The sequence below is a fragment of the Eublepharis macularius genome, chromosome 4, assembly GCF_028583425.1.
Source record: "Eublepharis macularius isolate TG4126 chromosome 4, MPM_Emac_v1.0, whole genome shotgun sequence".
Lineage (NCBI taxonomy): Eukaryota > Metazoa > Chordata > Lepidosauria > Squamata > Eublepharidae > Eublepharis > Eublepharis macularius.
In genome coordinates, this window is record NC_072793.1 from 180,526,380 (window position 1) to 180,549,400 (window position 23,021).

General features: G+C 46.0%; 1 pseudogene; it reads left to right on the plus strand.

Annotated features, from left to right (window-relative positions):
- LOC129327244 (zinc finger protein 665-like) overlaps positions 1-22,514 on the plus strand; it is a 37,878-nt pseudogene extending 15,364 nt beyond the window's left edge.
- The last annotated feature ends 507 nt before the right edge of the window (positions 22,515-23,021 follow it).

Genomic DNA, 23,021 nt, shown 5'->3' on the forward strand with positions numbered 1-23,021 from the left:
AATAAATCCTACTATATAATTCAGTAAGTGTATTTCAGACAACTCACTTTATACCCTGGTGCACCACCAGAGGGTGATGCTGCAGAGGGAAGCCAAGGCAAGGCACCATGTCCTTCCAGAAAATGTGCCATGGCAAGAAGGCCAGGCCGGGATTGGGATGGGAACTGGTGGCAATACCAGTCCCCTGCTTTCACCCAGCTGGTATTAGGAACGGAATAGGTGGCAATGCCCACCCCCCAGCTTAACCCAGATCATATTAGGAGCAGAGCAGGTAGCAATGCCCATCCCATGCCTTAAGAGAGTCAGTTTGGTGTAGTGGTTAAGAGCACGGGACTCTAATCTGGAGAGCTGGGTTTGATTTCCCACTCCTCCACGAAGCCAGCTGGGTGACCTTGGGCTAGTCACAGTTCTGTGAAGCTCTCTCAGCTCCACCCACCTCACAGGGTAATTGATCTGGGGTAATTATAACATTTTGTAAACTGCTTTGAGTGGGCATTAAGTTGTACTGAAGGGTGGTATATAAGTCGAATGTTGTTGTTGTTGTTGTTGTTGTTACCCCTGCTGTTATTAGGAGCGGGGCAGGTGGCAGTGTCCACCCATCTTCAATCAGCTGGTAGGTGAAATAGCAAAGTGGCATTGTTGTCAAAGAAATCAAAGCTGTTAATCACACATCATGTTAAATAAACAATATCACTACAGCCTCAAGCCGCTATTGTAGAATTAAAGTTCCAAATGTCCAATGAAGAGGTGAAAAGAATGAAGGCCATGTAGAACAAGTCCCAAAGGGAAACTCCAAATGAATGTCGTCTGATTTGTGGGTTAGCCAGGAACTCCTTTTTCTTAACCTAGCTGGTATTAGAAGTGGAGCAGGTGGCAATGCCCACCCCGAAAATTTCCACGCCTACCCCGTCTTAACTTAGCTGGTATTAGGAGTGTAGCAGGTGGCAATGCCCTCCCCCTGCCATAATGCAGCAGGTATTAGGAGCGGTGCACGTGGCAATGACCACCCCCCTTCACCCAGCTGAGTTCAGGAATAGTAGATAGCAATGCCTGCCTCACTTCAGCCAGTTGGGATCAGGAGTGGAGAAGGTGGCAATTCCTGTCCAGTGCCTTCAGATCAGGTGCAGAGCAGGAGGCAGTGCCCTTCTTCCCTTCACCCACCTGGGATAAGAAGCGGGGCAGGTGGCAATGTCCGCCGCCTTCAATCTACCGGAATCAAGTGCCAAGCAGGCAGCAATGCCCATTCCCCTTCAACCTGCCAGAATCAGGAGCAAAGCAACTGCCAATGCCTGCACCCCCTTCACCCATCTGGTATTGGGACCGGAGTAGGTGGGAATGCCCAGTCCTCGCCATAACACAGTTGGTATTAGGTGCAGAGCAGGTGGCATTGCCCACGCCCAGCAATGCCCACCCGCGCCCTTAGTGTATGGAGGTAATACAATTAGAGTGGAGGGATCCACGTTCAATGTGACATTGAAGCATTTTTCAACTTGCCAAACGGAATCTCTTGTGTACACTATGTTCTGTACGTGTAATAAAGTTTACGTGGGAAGCACAATGCGCCCGGTCCGCATCCGGATTCTGGAGCACATGTCATGAATTAGAGATCGTGTGACTGATGTCCCTTTAGTAGATCATTTTATTTCACATCATAGAACCGAGAATGAATTCAGATTCTCTGTGCTATATGTTTCATCCAGGAGAGGTCAGCACCATACCCAGAAGGACTTATTGAGACGTGAGGCTGAGTGGATACATCGTTTGGGCACTTTGAGCCCTGGTTTAAACTTAGAGAACAATTTGTCCTGTTTCTTGTAAATGTTATTGTATGATTCTGTCAGAGGAGGGCAGCATTATGAGGAGACCTATAGAACAGTGAGGCTGAGTGGAACATCATTTGGGCTCTTAGAGTCCTGAAGGTTTAAATTCTAGAGTATAACTTGTTCTGTTTTATTGGTATAATATCGCTTTACGAATTGTAATCTAGATCAGTGTTGCTGTCTGTTTGAGAAACAATGTCCCTTTAAGTATTTTCACCTGGGGGCTGTGCGTCAGTATTTATTTTCATGAAAAGCGGGGGGTTACTCCAGAACCGTTCTGCTGTGCGTTGAATTTCTGCCCGTGAATGTTTTTTTGGTCTAGATGTGGGTGAATAACTTAAGTCCGAAAGGATTGATTCAATACAAGCAATTCTTCATTGATAAGAAAGGGTGATAAGAAAGGGTGGTTTTTACATCTTGAATGATTGTTTTGTTCATAGGACTTTATTATTGTACAGGTGGAAACAAGATTGGCCCCTGAGGAAGTGGATCTATCGTGAAACAAGCTAAACAATCAAGCCGGCAGCTTGTAGGGCCAGGGGAGCCCCAACTGGGCTCACCGTCCATCCTTGAGATCCACCTGTGACAAAAGAAAAAGAAGAACAGAATGATATTGGTCAATTTCCACTTTGCTACCCTTTGCACTTACCTTCAGTTTGCGGTTAAGAGACTTCCTCAGCGCATTTTTGGGGGTGCCCTACCAGTTAGACTGCATATTGGACAATTATTTGGCAATACTTATTACAAGGGAGTCTCTAGCTGTTGAGGCTAAGAATACACGCCAACTTGAGGACATTGTCATTGCTGAGGGACTGTCTTAAAGGGACATGGACAAATTTTGTCTTTTGTATTCTCAATGTATTTCTATTGTATGAATTTTGTATGATATTGATGTTTATTAATACTGTGAAATTACACTTTGGCACTGAGCACTTTGATAGAAAAATCAATACTACTCTTGCAATAAGTTATTTATCAGTAATTTTTGCAAGTTCTGTTGTTGGGATATTTTGTGAATTGCATTTTGCACAACGCCCTCTGTTTGTTGCATTTAGGTTGTGGGGGGTGGCCATTACCACCTATTATGCTAATAATACCAGTTGGGTTAAGGCCTTGGACAGGCATTGCCACCTACTCTGCTCCTAATACTAGCCGGGTTAAGGTGGGGGTGGGTATTGCCACCTGTTCCGCTCCTAATGACGCAAAATATACAAGGGAAAGAAAGTCAATCACCTAAAGAATATGTCTATGCATAGGTTCATGCAATTTTTTTTATCAAATATGAAAGATAATCACATAAATGTAAACAAATGAATATAAACAACTCAGTGCTCAGTACACCTTACTGGAAGACATACAGTTCATTCTACAGCATCCTTAAGAACAGAGTCTCTAAGTTCTGAATGAATTTTGCTGAGACGCTGAAGAAACTTGGTAAACAAGGAAAGCAATGACTCACCAAAGACAGAATTTAAAGTGACAGTCTCACCCCAATCGTATTGTTCGCAGTTCGGTAAGTTACTATATCAAAGAAACTAATTGTCATGGCCCAGTCTGAGAGTGAGGTCTCCTCTGGAGGAGAAAGGCCTCGTGTAGCCAGCCAGGACTCCTCAGGAGAAGAAGAGTTCTGTGTAGCCAGCCCTAGCGCTGACTCAGCAGAAGCCGGTAATCAGGAGTAGCAGCTGCTGGCTGATCAAAGCCTACAGGCAGCACCCTCTAGCCCCAATACCATGGGGAAAGCTCAGCCAGGAACTTTTGTAATTGTATGGAGGCTTGTGGGATACTATTGTAACAACTGTATTCATTTATGGTGTGAAACTGTCACTTTAATTTCTGTTCAACAATTGTATTAATTTCTAATGGTGTGAAACTGTTACTTTAAATTTTGTGTGGCTGCTATGTTCTTAAGATAGCGTTGGGTGTGGTGGCTACGCTGACAGTACTGATGTGCGCTGAAACACATGCACGTGAAATTGATCTTGGTGATTCTTTGGTGAGTCATTGATTTCCCTGTTTACCAAGCACGTTATTTTGTGATAATGAAGTGGGAACTTCAGTTATTGTATTTTTGAAAACCTTTATTTTTAGAAATGCGCTTGAATGGTGGAGTAATATCCAGCGCCTGAGGAAGTAGACAGAACACGAAACAAGCCGAATTTGCTGGCCCCTTGTAGGACGGGGGGACCCCCTTTGGGGGACCCATTACATCTTCATGGTTCCACCAACCTGCAAGAGAAATAAAAAAAGAACATGGATTTATCAAGGATCACTACAACTGGATATATGTACCTTTACTTGCTGGTCCCATGTGGTCAGTTGAGGACAGTTCCTGACAGATGGTTTCCCTCTCTGGATATAGAGAATCAATTCCGGAAGAGGACATTTGTCAATTTCTTCAACATCTCAGCAAAATTCATTCAGAACTTAGAGACTCTGTTCTTGAGGACGCTGTAGAACGAACTGTATGTCTTCCAGTAAGGTGTACTGAGCACTGAGTTGTTCATATTCATTTGTTTACATTTACGTGATTATATTTCATATTTGATAAAAAATTTTGCGTGAACTTATTCTTTAGGTGATTGATTTTCTTCCTCTTGAATATTTTGCAGTTTGGTGTCATTGGTACTGGGAATAGCCTCTGTTTTGCTGCTGCTCCTAATATCAGCTGGGTTAAGGCATTGAATGGGCATTGCTACCTGTTCCACTCCTAATATTACCTAGGTTAAGGTGGGTGTGGGTATTGCCACCTTTTCTACTCCTAATACCAGTTAGGTGTAGACAGGGGGTGGGCATTGCCACCTGCTCTGCTCCTAACACCAGCTGGGTGAAAGAAGGGGGCTGGTATTGCCATCTGATCCCCTCCCTGTTGGCACAGCGTGGTTTGAACTGTAGCTGAGCTCTCAATAAGGCTTCCACACACTTATAGTAGTAAAAGTGTATGTACATTTATTTTACAGTGACTTATATACAGGACTTTGTTCTCAGTGTCAAAGTGCTTCGCCAAGCACTTAATGGAACAAGCTCCACACTTACACCAGACACAGCTGGCTTCTTTACATCCATAGCACCCCCCAGTGTCCAATCCCTGCACATCAGGTGAGGTGACTAAGCTGTTTCTTCGCTCTTGCATCATCCAAGGACCTGTCAAATAGATCTTTTACATCAGTTGTGACAGACAGACCTAAACAGCAAGATGCACACATGCTTCTTGGCTCATTATGTCAACACTCCCGATCCTAGCCTGGCCTTCCTGCCACAGCACATTTTCTGGTGGGACATGGTGCCTTGCCTTGGCTTCCCTCCGCGCCAGCGCCCTCTGGTGGTGCACCAGGTATAAAGTGAGTTGTCTGAAACACGCTTAGTCAAGTATATGGTAGGATTAGTGTTAATATGGAGCTTTCTTCAAAGGGCAATGCAGTCCAAGGTTATAATTGATGGTCAAGCATAAGCCCAAGAGCCTGATGGGTACTGCCAGCTTGTTATTCCATCTCAGCAAATTCTTTATTAAAGGCTCTTAATTCTACATACTGTAATTAAATTATGGTGAAATAAATTTCAGTAACGGTGTCTGAAGAAGGGAGCTCTGACTCTCAAAAGCTTGCATTTTGAAAAGCTTGTTGGTCTCTATAAGTAAATCCTGCCATTCTACAGCAGACCAACACAGCCTCCCACTTAAAAGTATTTCAATACAATTCAAAGGTTTTTAAAAAAACATTTCATTTTCTGTTCTGTCTCCATGTGCTTCCTAAATTAACACGAGAAAGAGTCTGTCTGCAACAAAAGCAAGGAGTTCCCTTGCTTCCCTTGTACTGGAGAAAGTGCCATTCACTGCTAACTGTACCTGCTAACGGGCATTTTTTTGATTTCCCTCTTATTTGATTCTGTCTCTCTTTTCCATCTGCAGGTGTGAGGCACACGGAAATTGAGAAGGAACAAGACAAGTTGATTGTGGAAAGAGATGTAGATCTGCAGGTAGAAGCAAAATTTGAGGTTCAAATGGTACCCAAGAAAGAGTTCATAAGCAAAAGGAAAGCAAAAGAGAAGCAGAGAAAAGAATCAGTAGCCCATCAGAGCAGGAAGCTGTGTGAGTTCTCAGCCCAAGATGAAATACAGAAGAGAAAGAGAAGACATAAGTGCCCACTGATTGAGAAAGTGTTGAACTGCAAGCTCAGATTTAAAAAATATCAGAACATTACATTTCAACACAATACCCAAGGGTCATTTCGAGGGGGAATGCACTGGAACGGCATTCCGGTAGTTCCCCCAAGTCAGGTGACCCTGACCACCTGACTTTAAAAGGTTTTAGGCCATTTAGGCCTCAATTGGGGCCAAAAGGGCCACAATCAGGGCAAAAACAGCCCTGATTGGCACGGTGCCTGGTGGAGGAAGTATCCCCCACCTGGCATCGACCTGGTCTGGACCGTTTTTGTCCCGAAATGGGCTGAAACGGGCCCATAATGGCCATTGTCAGCCTTTTGGGGCAGTTCCGGCCTGGATTGGGTCTGTTCCGCCCTGGATCAGGGCCAAAATGACTGGGATTGGGTCAGAGCCGGGCAGAGGAAGTCTCCCCCGCCCACCAGCGACCCAGTCCTGGAAATTTTGGCCCCGATCCAGGCCAGAACAGGTTAAAAAATGGCAATTTTCGGCCATTTAGGGATGTTTCAGCCTGGATTGGGGCCAAAACAGCCTAGATTGGGGATGAAACAGCCCAGGTTGGGTCATTGCCATGTGGAGGAAGTTTCCTATGCCTGCCATGGACATGGTCCTGGCCAAAATGGGCCCAAAATGGCCATTTTTGGATTTTTTGGGCATGTTTTTGCCCCGGATTAGTGCCAAGGGGGCCTGGACTGGGCCAGTGCTTGGCAGGGGAGGGTTCCCCCTCTTGGCTCTGAACAGATTCTGCCCTTTTCAGCCCCAATCTTGGTCCAAAAGGCCCCAAATGGCCCCAAATGGCCACATACCATTATTAAGGATCCAAGACATAGTCTGGCACACCAGGGGCTGTTATTCCAGGTAGGGGCCTGTCATTAGAGTCCCAGAGCCCTTCTGTCACAGTCAAGGGCCATCATTCCAGTCAGGGGCCTCTCATTCCAGTCCCAGAGCCCTTCTGGTACACCCAGGGGCCGTCAATGCACTCAGGGGCCTGTCAATCCCGTCCCAGAACAGTCTATCTGGGCCCAGACACTTTCCTTCAAAATCCATTCCACCTTTTCTTTGCATCTTTTTTTTGCTCTAATGTGTTTCACTAGAGCCCATGCAAGTCAATGGGCATTCTAAGTTCTCCTTATTTCCAATGGGCGTTCAAACCTCTCCCATTATTTTCAATGGGCAATTCGTTTTAGTATATCCTAAAGTGGCTGCTTTGAAGGATGAACTCTAGTATTATACTCAGCTGAGGTCTCTTCCCTCCCCAAGCTCCACCCCTCCAAATCTCCAGGCATGTCACAGCCTGGAGCTGCCAACCCTACGAGAAATGGCAGCACCCGGTGGCTTGGGAGGAAGGGAGCTCTCAAGAGCGCATCCCCTGGAAATCTTGTGGGTCTCTCAGGTGCCCCTGAACTGAAATCCTGCTGTTAATTAGGCCACTTTGGGTTGACAGAGCTGGAGGCAAGCTTTACTGTATGATTGAGTAGGGAATCGGAATCTGATGTAAAATTTGTTGGGTGGGAAGGATCTTGGCGGGGGGGGTGGGTATTGTATTTCCGGCCATGTTGGGTGTGGAAGTCGGAGATAGAGCCCCCCTTCGACACTGGTGTTGTGTAATGCCAGGTCCATAAATAATAAGACCAGAACATTGCACGACTATTTCGTGGCAAATGATGCAGACCTGGTATACCTGTCTGAGATCTGGGTGAGGAGAGGGTGAGACGGTTGCCCTGAATTAACTAGTCCTGCTTGGGTTCTCAATCCTTCATCAGGCCCGAATGGGGGGCCGGAGGGGAGGGGTGGCAATTCTTGTCCAAGAGTCTTTCTCCTTCAGGCTGCTCCCCATCCCAGAGATCTCTGGCCTTGATTGTGTAGGTCTAGTGTGGGGTGCTGAGGAGAGTTTGGCCATCTGTGTGGTGTACTGGCCGCCCAGCACACCAGCAGATGCCCTGCCACATCTGCTAGAGGTGGCGGCTGGATGGGCCTTGGAGCACTCAAAACTATTGGTGTTGGGTGACTTCAACGTCCTTGCTGACGATGATGCCTCTAGTCGGGCTGTGGACCTGGTGTCTTCTATGGCTGCCCTTGGACTTTCTCAGATTGTTGCGGCCCCTACACATCAAGCAGGACACATGCTGGATCTGATCTTTGGGATGGAGGTGGGGGTAGAAACAACTGAGTTAGTGCCATGGTCAGTCCACGTGGTCCTGAAGGCTTGGCTGGATATCCCACCCCTCCCCTGCAAGGGCAGTGAGCTTATTTATGCTCGCCCACAGAGACTTATAGATCCAATAGGTTTCCAGAATGCTCTGCGGGATCCGATGGTCCCTGGCGATTCGTTGGATGAAATGGTGGAAGATTGGCAGGTCTGTCTTTCCGAAGCCATTGATAAAATCGCCCCTCGTTGCCCTCTCCGCCCCCATGCCAGACTAGCTCCCTGGTATACAGAGGAGCTACGCTGGAAGAAGCAAGAGCTGAGACAGCTAGAGCGGGTGTGTCAGCGAACTTGTGACAAACAGGCAAGAGCATCTTATAGGACGTTTATGAAGGCCTATGAGATGGCAGTGAAGGCTACAAAGAAAGAGTTCTCTGCAGCCTCCATGGCATCAGCTAGCTCATGCCCAGCAAAACTGTTCTATGTGGTTTGGTCCTTGGTCTCCTTTTCAGAAGGAGACCATCAAAATTCAAATTCGGATATTAGCTGCGAGGCTTTTGGGAGCTTTTTTGCTGCTAAAATCTTGTCTCTCCACCGTGATCTCCCAGCCACAGTTGATACAGTGTGCGAACTGGAGGCCCCTTGGCTGTCTTCTGGAATAATATTAGACCATTTCAGTCCACTCTCTGGGGATGAGATTGACAGGATCCTGAGACCAGTTAGTTCTACCACATGATCCTTGGACCCATGCCCTTTGTGGCTGGTGAAGGACAGCGTAGATGCCCTGGAGGCCATTGTCAACATGTCTTTGAGCTTTGGGATCTTTCCAGAAGCGTTGAAGGAAGCTGTGGTTAGACGTCTCTTGAAAAAACCATCTTTGGACTCTGCTGACCCAGTCAGTTACTGTCCAGTTTCGAACCTCCCGTTCCTGGGTAAGGTGATTGAGCGGACAGTGGTAGAGCAGCTGCAGGTCTTCCTGAATGATTCCTCATCCCTAGATCCCTTCCAGTCCGGGTTCCATCCAAGACATGGGACAGAGACGTTACTGGTTGCCGTGATGGACGATATCTGTAGACAGCTGGAGCAAGGTGGGTCGGCGCTGCTGATATTGTTAGATCTATCAACAGCATTTGATACGGTCAACCATGACCTGCTGATCCACCGCCTTGCCAATGTGGGGATACGAGGGATGGCCTTGCAGTGGTTTGTCTCTTTTCTCCATGGTCAGGGACAGAGGGTGGCTTTGGGGGAGAAGTTGTTACCATGCCAACTGTTGGTGTGCAGTGTCCCTCAAGGGGCAATACTCTCCCCCTTGCTCTTTAATGTATACATGCGCCCCCTTGCCCAGCTGGTACAGAGTCTTGGACTTGGGTGCCATCAATATGCAGTTGACACCCAATTGTATTTGATGATGGACTGCTTGGACCCGTGCCCTTTGCGGCTGGTGAAGCCCAGCGTAGATGCCCTGGAGGCCATTGGCAACATGTCTCTGAGCTTCGGGATCTTTCCCCCAGCTGGGACAGAGTCTTGGACTTGGGTGCCATCAATATGCAGTTGACACCCAATTGTATTTGATGATGGACTGCTGGCCAGACTCTGCCCCACATGTCCTGGAACATGCCTTCGAAGCTGTGAGTGGATGGTTGAAACAGAGTCAGCTGAAATTGAGTACCACGAAGATGGAGGTCCTGCATGTGGGTCTAGTGTCCATGGGTTCGGGACTCTGGCTCCTGGCTCTTGATGGAGTGCCGCTTGTGCCAATGTTGAGAGTTAGGAGCCTGGGGGTGGTCCTGGAGGCTTCCCTATCTAAGGAGGCACAGGTTGCAGCGGTTGTTCGATCCTCATTCTTCTATCTTAGACAGGCTTGGCAACTTGTCCCTTACTTATCGACTCTTGACCTTATAACAGTGATCCAGGCGGCGGTCGTTTTCGTTTTCGCGGCCATGTCGGACGCTCCTCTTCGCAGGTCCGAGAGGAAGCGTCCGAGCAGTCTGACCGGGCGGCTGATCTGCAAAGATTAGCCCCCAGGACTCCCAGGGAGGTAGTCTGGGTCCGGGACGCTGCGGGAAGAGCCCTCTGGCAAATCGAGGCAGGGGGTAAATTGCCCGTTTGTCCCCATGGAGGCCGGCGGACGTGTGCGGCGCCTTGTGTGCTGCCGGGCCACGGAAAACGGCAAAGAACAGGACTAGGCGGAAGCCTGTAAGTAAGCAAATCCCTTCTGTTATTACAAGCGTATGCGAAGGAGTGGTGGGATCTGAAGTTAAGAAGACTCGGATTTCTTCCCCCTCGCTGAGTTTCGGAAGGTTAGCGGTCCCCCCCCCCTAAAATGGCAGCGAAAAAACAGAGTCCCGCTTTGGGCAAGTCAGTTTCGGCTGCCCTGCAGGGGAAAGCGGAGTCGCTGGAGGAACTGGTGAAAAGATCGGTCATCGAAGCCATAAAACCCTTTGTTGACAAGCTGAATGAAACAGATCAAAGGGTGGGCTCAATTGAGAGCGATGTGAAAGCCATTAAGGAAGCAGTGGGGGGGGGCAGAGAAGTCTGCTCGGGAAAATGCGTCACTCATGAGAGCAACGAACAAGGAGCTAAAGCTGTTGGAAAACCAGCTGATCGGGCTGCAAGTGGAACGAACACAGGCTGTTTTGCGTCTCCAGAATGTTAAAGAGGAGGAAAACGAGGATCTAAGGGAGCTTGTCTCGGAATTATTGGCCTCACCCGCGAGGGCAACTAAGGAAGAAAGGAAAAGCGCCATTTTGGAAGTCCGCCAGGCTTCGTCAAAATATGCAATGAAGTGGCAGCTGCCTCGCAAGATTTTTATTGAGTTTGCATCCAGGAAGGTTCGAGACACTATCCTATTCAATTCATACAATGCGGACTTGGACTTTCTGGGAAATAAAGTTAAGATACTGAAGGATGTTCCATTTCTAGTTCGGAAAAGAAGATTTAAGTACAAAAAGCTCACAGCTCTCCTGAGGGAACGAGGGATAAAGTACAAATGGCTATTTCCAGAAGAAATTTGGTTTAATTATAAAGATCAAGCCTGCAAGTTAAACTCAGAGGATCAGCTAAGGGAGTTTGTGGACAAAAACCAAGAATTCGGGCAAGATACCATGCAAAGTGAAGAAGACGCGAAGCCTGAAGGGAGGGGTGAGGTAGCGAGCGCAGTGGCTGTAGCTGCTCAGAGAGAACTGCGTCCGAGGCCCGGGGGGGGGGGAAGAAAATTTAATATGAGCTGTATTTTGTATTTTGTATTTTGCAAGGTCAACCACTCCATCATTGCTTTATGAAGCTTTAATTTTTAACTATGGCAGTATGAAGGGAAAACATTGTAGTGTAGTGTTTACTGTTTGTATGTAAACCCCCCCCCCTGTTTTCCAGCCCTCCTTCCCCTTTTCTTTCTTCTTTCCCTTTCCCCTATCCTAGTACTTTTGTAGTTTTTTTTTTGGTAGACTTCTGTTTTAGATATTAAAAATAAAAAAAATTTCAAAAAAAAACCCAGTGATCCAGGCAACGGTCACCTCCAGATTAGACTAATGTAACTCGCTCTACGCAGGGCTTCCCTTGGGCCTGATCCGGAAACTGCAGCTGGTTCAGAATGCAGCTGCATGAGTTATTGCCAGAACTCCAGCCGTGGCACATATAACGCCTATCCTTCGATAGCTGCACTGGTTACCAGTTGAGTAACAGGTCCGGTTCAAGGTTTTGGTGTTGACCTATAAAGCCCTATGCGTACTGGGCCCAGGATACCTTCGGGATCGCCTCTCCTCATATATTCCCCAGAGGTCACTTTGATCAGTCAATAAGCATCTGCTGATGGTCCCTGGCCTCAGGGAGGTCCGTCTGGCCTCTACCAGAGCCAGGGCCTTTTCAGCCCTGGCTCCGAACTGGTGGAACTCTCTGTCTGAGGAGACCAGGGCCCGGTGGGATTTGTTATCTTTCCACTGGGCCTGCAAGATGGAGATGTTCCGTCAGGCATTTGGTGGGGGCTAGGCCGTCCTCTCGCCGGCCATACCATTGAAGAAGGTCTACCGCCTAGGCAGGAGCTCACAAAGTCTGATGCAAGGCATTTTGCAAGACCTAGGCCCTGCATTTAAAATGCTGAATTTTAATTATTTGTATCTGTCACTGAGAAATTTTACTGTATACAGAAAAATGTTTTAAATGCTTAAATATTTTAAATGTTTGTTTATGATGTTTTTACTGTTTTAAATTGTATGTTTAAATCCTTGTTGTTACACTGCCCTGAGCCCGTCTGACGGGGAAAGCCGTTTAGAAATGGAATATAATAAATAAACACAGAGTACCTCTGCAGGCAGAAAGACTGAAAGAGGAAAACTTCCAGGAAAGAGGAAATACATAGAAATGCACTATTTCAGTGTATTTTCAGGGTGTGGGGCAGGGTGAGGCAAGACAAGGCAAGTGGGAACAGTCAACTGGTGTTCACGTTTAATTGGACTTGACCAACCGAAGCCCAATTCTCCGCAATGTTCTGGCTTTCTTGGAGACTCTCAGTATATTATACCTATTAGAGGCTGGGGCTGGGGAGGGAGGGGGGAAGCAGTTTTTCTTGCCATCGGTTTGCTGTATTGCATTCCTTTAATCAAATGAATGGCTGAAGGGATGTTTTCTTTTTTCCTGAATGCTCAGGCACAAGAATAGAGGATCAAGTGGGCAATATTTTCCTCTTTCAGACATTCCCGAAGTCCTTTCTGGAAGTAGCCGTGTTCTTCACGGAGGAGGAATGGGCTCTCCTGGGTCCAGGCCAAAGAAAACTCTACTGGGAAGTGATGCAGGAAAATTACGAGACCGTGGCCTCCCTCGGTAAGGTCTTTGCCCTTTTATCGTTTTTTTCCAAATTCAATATACTTCCTTTTTTCATGAAGACAGAAAGGAGGGAGCGGCCACTTTCTTTGGCCGTCTTTGATTTCAGGACTCACTTTCATTGGCCACAGAGGAAAACTGACCATCTGTTGATGAAGAGGGCTCTGATCGGGAGAGGCGGATGATACCCTATTAGGTTCATGCTTACAAATTGGAATTTTGTTTACAAAAATAGGATTTCCCTCACAGATTGGACACGCCAGGTGCTCAGGATTTTATACATCTCTTTGGAGGACTGGTGTTTCTATGGAGCTGCTCATGCCTTTGACTTACACGGTTAGAATTCTCAAGTTATTAACAGCAATAGCTCAAGATGATGTTACTCCACAAACCCCGAATAGTCAATGAGAGTGTTCAGACCAAAAGGTCCTAAACAGTCTAGCTCAAATGTCCAGTACGCCTCCCTTCTCATTAGTTCCTTATTAAGGTCCCTGAATCTTTCCTTTTGTATGACCTGTTGAACTGAGAATCTGAACTGTCTTTCTGTGTTGTAATGGTCCACAAAATGTTGTGTGAGGGGTGCATCAAAACATTTGTTCCTTATCCTAGAGATGTGCTCTTGTATGCGCACGTTAATCTGCCTGCTTGTGCTTCCGGCGTAAATGCGTGGGCAGCTGCATTCAGTAATGTACACTATCCCACTGGTACTACAGGTGGAGAAATGATTTAAAGGTATCTCTCAGCATGAGGTGGAGACCCTAAAGGTCTCCCCCACGGCCCCCAGATTACACACATTGCACCTCCGGCACTGGAGGCCAGATTCTATAGTGCTGATATTTGCAAAACCGGAATGGACCAACCTATCTTTCACATTGGCTGTGCGAGGAAAACTTACCGATGGTGGGTCCAAGCACCCCAGTAAATGACACACCAAGTGCCAATGTATCTTAACAATCCTACTGATGTCCCTAGCCAAGTGTGAATAATCAACTGCCCATCTAATGGAAGTTTCCAATGGGCATACCAGTTGGGTTAAGGTGGGAGTGTGCATTGCCACATCCTCTGCTCCAAATACCAGCTGGGTTAATGCAGGGGCGGGCATTGCCACCTATTACGCTCTTAAGATCTGCTGTGTTAAGGTGGGGGATGGGCATTGCCCCCTGCTCCACTCCTAATACCAGCTAGGTTAAAGTGGGGGTGGGAATTGCCTCCTGCTCTGCTCCTAATACTAGTTGGCTGAAGGGGGTGCATTTCCACCTTCTCTGCACCTCTCGAAAGGGGAAAGCAGGCAGGCAGGCATTCCCTCCTCCTCCATCATGTATGAATGGCATGTAATCTGGCAAATTGTAAGTGTATTGAATAATTGTATTGAATATACATGTGTTCACTTTTGAAGTGGTGTCGTTAGGTTGTCCTGAATTCTTTTGTTAACTTACTCTGTCAGGAATTTCCAGTTTCTGTTATCCTGCTCCAGTTACCGGCATTGCCTGCTCCTCCGCTCCTCATACCGGCTCGGTTAAGGTTGAGAGTGGGTATAACCACCTGCTGTGCTCCTGATCCCAGCTGGGTGAAGGGAGGAGGGCACTGCCACCTGCTCCACTCCTAATACCAGCTGGGTTAAGTGGGGGTGGGCATTACCACCTGTTACGCTCCTAATATCGACTGTGTTAAGGCGGGGGTGGGCATTACCATCTACTCTGCTCCTATTACCGTCTTTGTTAAGGTGGAGAGTGGGCATAGCCACCTGCTCTGCTTCTGATCCCAGCTAGGTGAGGAGGGAGGGCATTACCACCTGTTCCGCTCCTAATAACAGCTAGATTAAACCATAGAGTGGGCATTACTACCTGCTCTGCTCCTGATCTCAGCTGTCTGAAGGGGGGTAGGTATTGCTACCTGCTCCGCTCTTAATATCAGCTGGGTTAAGGTGGCGGGGAGGGCATTGCCACCTGCTTCGCTCTTGTTCCCGGCCTGGGCTTCCCACCATGGCATGTTTTCTGGAGCGATATGGTGAGTTGCCTGGGCTTCCTTCTGAAGCAGCACCCTCTGGTGGTGCACCAGGGTATAAAGTGAGTTGTCTGAAACATGCTTACTCAATTGTATAGTAGGATGAATTGATAGTATCTGTATTGTAGCACTTGTGTGAATGTTTTTCCATTTCCAACAGGAGCGTTACAGGAATTGTTAATGATATAGGAATCTCTTTGATATGTTATAGTGATCCTACTGTGTGACTACTTGTATAAATAAATCCTACTACATAATTCAGTAAGTGTATTTCAGACAACTCACTTTATACCCTGGTGCACCACCAGAGGGTGATGCTGCGGAGGGAACCCAAGGCAAGGCACCATGTCCTTCCAGAAAATGTGCCATGGCAAGTAGGCCAGGCCGGGATTGGGATGGGAACTGGTGGCAATACCAGTCCCCTGCTTTCACCCAGCTGGTATTAGGAATGGAACAGGTGGCAATGCCCACCCCCCCAGCTTAACCCAGATCATATTAGGAGCACAGCAGGTAGCAATGCCCATCCCATGCCTTAAGAGAGCCAGTTTGGTGTAGTGGTTAAGAGCATGGGACTCTAATCTGGAGAGCTGGGTTTGATTTCCCACTCCTCCACGAAGCCAGCTGGGTGACCTTGGGCGAGTCACAGTTCTCTGGAGCTCTCTCAGCCCCACCCGCCTCACAGGGTGATTGTTCTGGGGTAATAATAACACTTATAACTGCTTATAATAACACATAAACTGCTCTGAGTGGGCATTAAGTTGTCCTGAAGGGCGGTATATAAATCTAATATTATTATTATTATTAACTCAGCTGGTATTAGGAGCGGTGCACGTGGCAATAACCACCCCCCTTCACCCAGCTGAGATCAGGAATAGTAGATAGCAATGCCTGCCTCACTTCACCCAGTTGGGATCAGGAGTGGAGAAGGTGGCAATTCCTGTCCAGTGCCTTCAGATCAGGTGCAGAGCAGGAGGCAGTGCCCTTCTTCCCTTCACCCAGCTGGAATAAGGAGCGGGGCAGGTGGCAATGTCCGCTGCCTTCAATCTACCGGAATCAAGTGCCAAGCAGGCAGCAATGCCCATTCTCCTTCAACCTGCCAGAATCAGGAGCAGAGCAACTGCCAATGCCTGCACCCCCTTCACCCATCTGGTATTGGGACCGGAGTAGGTGAGAATGCCCAGTCCTCGCCATAACACAGTTGGTATTAGGTGCAGAGCAGGTGGCATTGCCCACGCCCAGCAATGCCCACCCGCGCCCTTAGTGTATGGAGGTAATACAATTAGAGTGGAGGGATCCACGTTCAATGTGACATTGAAGCATTTTTCAACTTGCCAAACGGAATCTGTTGTGTACGCTATGTTCTGTACGCGTAATAAAGTTTATGTGGGAAGCACAATGCGCCCGGTCCGCATCCGGATTCTGGAGCACATGTCATGAATTAGAGATCGTGTGACTGATGTCCCTTTGGTAGATCATTTTATTTCACATCATAGAACCGAGAATGAATTCAGATTCTCTGTGCTATATGTTTCATCCAGGGGAGGCCAGCACCATACCCAGAAAGACTTATTGAGACGTGAGGCTGAGTGGATACATTGTTTGGGCACTTTGAGCCCTGGAGGTTTAAACTTCGAGAACAATTTGTCCTGTTTCTTGTAAATGTATGATTCTGTCAGAGGAGGGTGTGAAACTGTTACTTTAAATTTTGTGTGGCTGCTATGTACTTAAGATAGCGTTGGGTGTGGTGTTTACACTGACCATACTGATGTGCGTTGAAACACATGCACGTGAGATTGATCTTGGTGATTCTTTGGTGAGTCATTGCTTTCCCTGTTTACCAAGCACGTTATTTTGTGATAATGAAGTGGGAACTTCAGTTATTGTATTTTTGAAAACCTTTAGTTTTAGTAAAGCGCTTGAATGGTGGAGTAATATCCAGCGCCTGAGGAAGTAGACAGAACACGAAACAAGCCGAATTTGCTGGCCCCTTGTAGGGCGGGGGGACCCCCTTCGGGGGACCCATTACATCTTTGTGGTTCCACCAACCTGCAAGAGAAATAAAAAAAGAACAAGGATTTATCAAGAATCACTACAACTGGATATACGTACCTTTACTTGCTGGTCCCATGTGGTCAGTTGAGGACAGTTCCTGACAGATGGTTTCCCTTTCTGGATATAGAGAATCAATTCCGGAAGAGGACATTTGTCAATTTCTTCAACATCTCAGCAAAATTCATTCAGAGCTTAGAGACTCTGTTCTTGAGGACGCTGTAGAACGAACTGTATGTCTTCCAGTAAGGTGTACTACGCACTGAGTTGTTCATATTCGTTTACATTTATGTGACTATCATATTTGATAAAAAATTTTGCATAAACTTATGCATAGACATATTCTTTAGGTGATTGACTTTCTTTCCCTTGAATATTTTGCAGTTTTGTGTCATTGGTACTGGGAATAGTCTCTGTTTTGCTGCTGCTCCTAATATTAGCTGGGTTAAGGCATTGGATAGGCATTGTCACCTACTCCACTCCGAATACCAGCTGAGTTAAGGCAGGTGTGGGCATTGCCAATTTCTCTGTTTCTAATATTAGCTGGGTTAAGGCAGGGGGTAGGAATTGCAAGGGGGGGGGCATAGCTAACTGGTCTACTCCTCATACCAGCTGGGTTAATGTGGTGGGTGGCATTTCTACCTGCTCTGATCCTAATACCGTCTGGTTGAAAGCGGGGATTGGGCGGACATTGCCACCTGCTCTGCTACTGGTCCCAGATATCTGAAGGGGAGAGGGCATTGTCACCTGCTGTGCTCCTGATCCCAGATGGCTGAAGGGCAGTGGGTATTGCTACTTGCCCCGCTCCTAATACCAGCTGCGGTAAGGAATTGGATGGGCATTGCCACCTACTCTGCTCCTAATATTAGCTGGGTTAAGGTGGGTGTGGGTATTGCTACCTGTTCCACTCCTATTACCAGCTGGGTGTAGACAGTGGGTGGGCATTGCCACCTGCTCCGCTCCTAACACCAGCTGGTTGAAAGAAGGGGGCTGGTATTGCCACCTGTTCCCCCCCCCCCCGATCCTGGCCTGGCCTTCCTGCCACAGCACATTTTCTGGTGGGACATGGTGCCTTGCCTTGGCTTCCCTCTGCGGCAGAGCCCTCTGGTGGTGCACCAGGGTATAAAGTGAGTTGTCTGAAACACACTTAATCAAGTATGTAGTAGGATTAGTGTTAATATGGCATTTTCGTCAAAGGGCAATGCAGTCCAAGGTTATAATTGATGGCCAAGCATAAGCCCAAGAGCCTGATAGGTACTGCCAGCTTGTTATTCCATTTCAGCAAATTCTTTATTAAAGGCTCTTAATTTTACATACTGTAATTCAATTGTGATGAAATAAATTTCAGTAATGGTGTCTGAAGAAGGGAGCTCTGACTCTCAAAGCTTGCATTTTGAAAAGCTTGTTGGTCTCTATAAGCAAGTCTTGCCATTCTACAGCAGACCAACACAGCCTCCCACTTAAAAGTATTTCAATACAATTCAAAGGTTTTTAAAAAAAGATTTCATTTTCTGTTCTGTCTCCATGTGCTTCCTAAATTAACATGAGAAAGAGTCTTTCTGCAACAATAGCAAGGAGTTCCCTTGCTTCCCTTGTACTGTAGAAAGTGCCATTCACTGCTAACTGTACCTGCTAACGGGCATTTTTTTTGTTTCATTCTTATTTGATTCTGTCTCTCTTTTCCATCTGCAGATGTGAGGCACACGGAAATTGAGAAGGAGCAAGACAACTTGATTGTGGAAAGAGATGTAGATCTGCAGATAGAAGCAAAATTTGAGGTTCAAATGGTACCCAAGAAAGAGTTCATAAGCAAAAGGAAAGCAAAAGAGAAGCAGAGAAAAGAATCGGTAGCCCATCAGAGCAGGAAGCTGCGTGAGTTCTCAGCCCAAGATGAAATACAGAAGAGAAAGAGAAGACATAAGTGTCCACTGATTGAGACAGGGTTGAACTGCAAACTCAGAGTTAAAAAATATGAGAACATTACAACATGCTGGAAAAGATATACATGCTTGGAGTGTGGAAAGATGTTTCAGAATAGGAAGGTAGCTAAACATCAGAGGATGCATAGGGGAGAAAAGCCCTATAGATTCTTGGAGTGTTACTCTCAGAATAACACCCTAACTAAACATCAAAAGATTCCCTCAGGGGAGAAGCCATATAAATGCTTCAAGTGTGGAGAGAGCTCCCCTTGCGTTAGTGATGTCACTAGACATCATAAGATATATAAAGGAGAGAAACCATATAAATGCTTGGAATGTGGAAAGAGCTTCTCTCTGAAGGGCTACCTAACTAAACATCGCAAGGTCCACACAGGGGAGAAGCCATATAAATGCTTGGAATGTGGGAAGAGCTTCTCTCAGAAGGGCCACCTAAGTAGCCATCAAAAGGTCCACACAGGAGAGAAGCCATATATATGCTCAGAATGTGGGAAGAGCTTCTCTCTGAAGGGCTACCTAGCTAAACATCGCAAGGTTCATACGGGGGAGAAGCCATATAAATGCTTGGAGTGTGGGAAGAGGTTCTCTGAGAAGGGCATCCTAACTAGCCATCAAAATGTTCACACAGGGAAAAAGCCATATAAATGCTTAGAATGTGGGAAGACTTTCTCTTGGCATAGTACCCTAAGTAGCCATCAAAAGGTTCACACGGGGGAGAAGCCATATAAATGCTTAGACTGTGGGAAGAGCTTCTCTCGGAATGGTGCCCTAAGTGGCCATCTAAAGGTTCACACAGGGGAGAAGCCATATAAATGCTTGGAGTGTGGGAAGAGCTTCTCCCTGAAGAGCAACCTAACTAGCCATCAAAAGGTCCACACAGGGGAGAAGCCATATAAATGCTTCGAGTGTGGGAAGAACTTCTCTCAGAGTGGCCACCTAACAAGCCATCAAAAGGTTCACACAGGGGAGAAGCCATATAAATGCTTGGAGTGTGGGAAGAGATTCTCTTATATGGGCAACCTAACTAGCCATCTAAAGGTCCACAGAGAGGAGAAGCCATATAAATGCTTGGAGTGTGGGAACTGCTTCTCTAGCAATCACAGCCTAGCGGTCCATCAAGAGGTACACACAGGGGAGAAGCCTTATAAATGCTTGGAGTGTGGGATGAGCTTCTCTGAGAAGGACAACTTAACTAGCCATCAAAATGTTCACACAGGGGGAAAGCCATATAAATGCTTAGACTGTGGGAAGACCTTCTCTTGGAATGGTGCCCTAAGGAGCCATCAAAAGGTTCACACGGGGGAGAAGCAGTATAAATGCTTAGAATGTGGGAAGAGCTTCTCTCGGAATGACCACCTACTTATACATCAAAAGGTTCACACAGGGGAGAAGCCATATAAATGCTTGGAGTGTGGGAAGAGCTTCTCTGTGAATAGCAACCTAACTAAACATCAAAAGGTCCACACAGGGGAGAAGCCATATAAATGCTTAGAATGTGGGAAGAGATTCTCCCAGAAGGGCGCCCTAAGTAGACATCGAAAGGTTCACACAGGAGAGAAGCCATATAAATGCTTGGAGTGTGGAAAGAGATTCTCTGAGAAGGGCAACCTAACTAGCCATCGAAAGGTTCACACAGGGGAGAAGCCATATGAATGCTTGGAGTGTGGGAAGAGCTTCTCTCAGCAGTCCAACCTAAGTAGACATCAAAAGGTTCACACAGGGGGAGAAGCCATATAAGTGCTTAGAATGTGGAAAGAGCTTTAGTGGGAGAAGGAGCCTCAACTCACACCACAAGATTTACGCAGGAGAATAGCTGTCCAAGTCAGCATGTGGAAAACCAATCAAAGTGGCTGAACTGGGCTGCTTGTAGCCATGATGTGATTTATGGTCGCTGCCCTCACAAAGATCATCTTTCTGCCTAATTTCCTCCTTTTCCTCCATCTTTTCCCTCCATCTTTCCTCCTTTTTGTTAGCTTCAAATATATGTACGTTGCACCCCTGGTGAACAAACATACATATTTTTATGTGTATTTTCTTGAAGCCTTTCATGTTAATGGATCATTCACCAAGCTGGTGAGATTGATTAAGGCCTCCTATTACCATTTAGAAAATGACGTGTTGTAACTTTCCAGTAGAAAGAATTTTGATTCTATTTCAAAAATTGTGATATTGTAGATTAAACTTCTATCCTCCCCCTCAACGATCAATAACTAATGATAATAACTATCATCTTCTGTATCTCTTAGGGCTATTTTAGGTGGTTTGCTATTTTGATTCTTTTGTGTAAAAAATGAATAGGTGTCTCCTGCTTGGACAAGGGCGCTCTCATCTCTGTTCCCTCAGTTTAGATCGGCTGGTGGCATTGGAGAGCCTGGAATGTATCAAAAGCATTTGGCAGTTTTTATTTCTTTTCTGTGTCATGGGAAGATCATCCCTTCTTTTCAGTCCAGTTCACGTGATGCAAGGCTTCTGTTTCCAGTGGCTCACTGCTGTAGAACTGGCGTTGGAACACGGCAAGGGAAGATAATTCAAGAGCACCTGGATATCTGCTGTTCATTATGTGTCATCTCATGCCTCAAAAGGCTCAGCTTTAAGCACGTAAATCCAAATGGAGAGGTTTTTATTGTTATGTGTGAAGTTGCCTGGAAACTTTTGTACTTCTCAACCAAGAAAATAGAGGTGAAACTCCAGCTCATCCTGAAGTAGACAGACAAATAAATCGAGCCCGTCTGAGAAATTGTTCCCCTCAGATGGAAAGAGCTGGTATGGAGCCACCATCAGAAGATGAATAATGGCTGCCTGATGGATTCCAGCCATTTTAACTTACCTGAGAGCAGATGAGAAAAGTCTACAGAGTATCTATCAATATCGACTGAGGCTTCTGAAATTCATGAAGAGAAAGCATTGTCCTGTTAATTGTACTGTTGCACCAATATAGGTAAAAGCACATGGCAATAATCAATACTGAGCAATACTAGGCCAAGCACTTGTATTCTAGATGAACTTTCAAACTTGGCATGAACCATCTGTGTGTTTTTTTCTGTGTTAGGTAATTCTAACCGGTGTGCTTTAATCTTTTGACAGTTAATTACAACAGCGGACTCTATCAAGATCCATGTTCCTCTATCAGAGATTCGACCAATGGTGATCTCTCAACTTAACTTTTTCTGACACTTCTCAGAGACTTATGGTTTTGTTTTGTAAGTTATAACGTAATTTTTTACTAATTTTGTTTTGTAAGTATAACGTAATTTTTTACTAATTGTTAGGTTGTACAATAGAAACTATGAATATTCAGTAAAGCATCAGACCAATCATTGTTTGTTTGTGCTATCACGTGAATAGACCTTAAATATTTGCATATGATGATGTATAAAATTGCAAAGTCAGGTAGAATGGCAGAGCTCTGATGGAAGAAATCTCCTAATAGAATTTAGGTGAGAACTTATTTTTACCTATGCGTTTCATAGAAACTTTGATTATGTTAAACTTGGAATTTATTAAGAAATGTTAGCAAACTTATTTCTTAATTGCCTTTCTGTGTTCTGTTTTTATAGGCTTTATATTAATAAACATTTATATTTTGATTACTTGCTTCATTAAAAAACTAGGGTGTATTTTGAATAAAGTGAAATAAACTCTAGACAGGTGTCTGTGTGTTTGATAAAGAGTTGCAAAGCAATATTGGAGCCTATATAAATAAATGTACTGATAAACAGGTGGTTCAAAGAATGAATCTATTTGACAGGTCTGAGAACTAATTGCTGAAAGCTTTCCAGGAGAAAGATACATCTTTCTTTTGGCTAGTAGAAGCTTAGTTTCAGACACGGGCAAAAGCTCGTTACAGTACTATATAATTGAGTAAGCGTACTCAAGATAATTAACTCACTTCCTATCCTGGTGCACCACCAGATGTCGCTGCTGTGGACGGAAGCCCAGGCAAGGCACCATGTCCTTCCAGAAAACGTGACGTAGCAGGAAGCCCAGGCCAGGATCAGGATGGGAGCAGGTGACCCCAACCTTAATGCAGCTGAAATTAGGAGAGGAGCAGGATGCAATGCCCACCTCCAGCCTTAACCCAACTGGTATTAG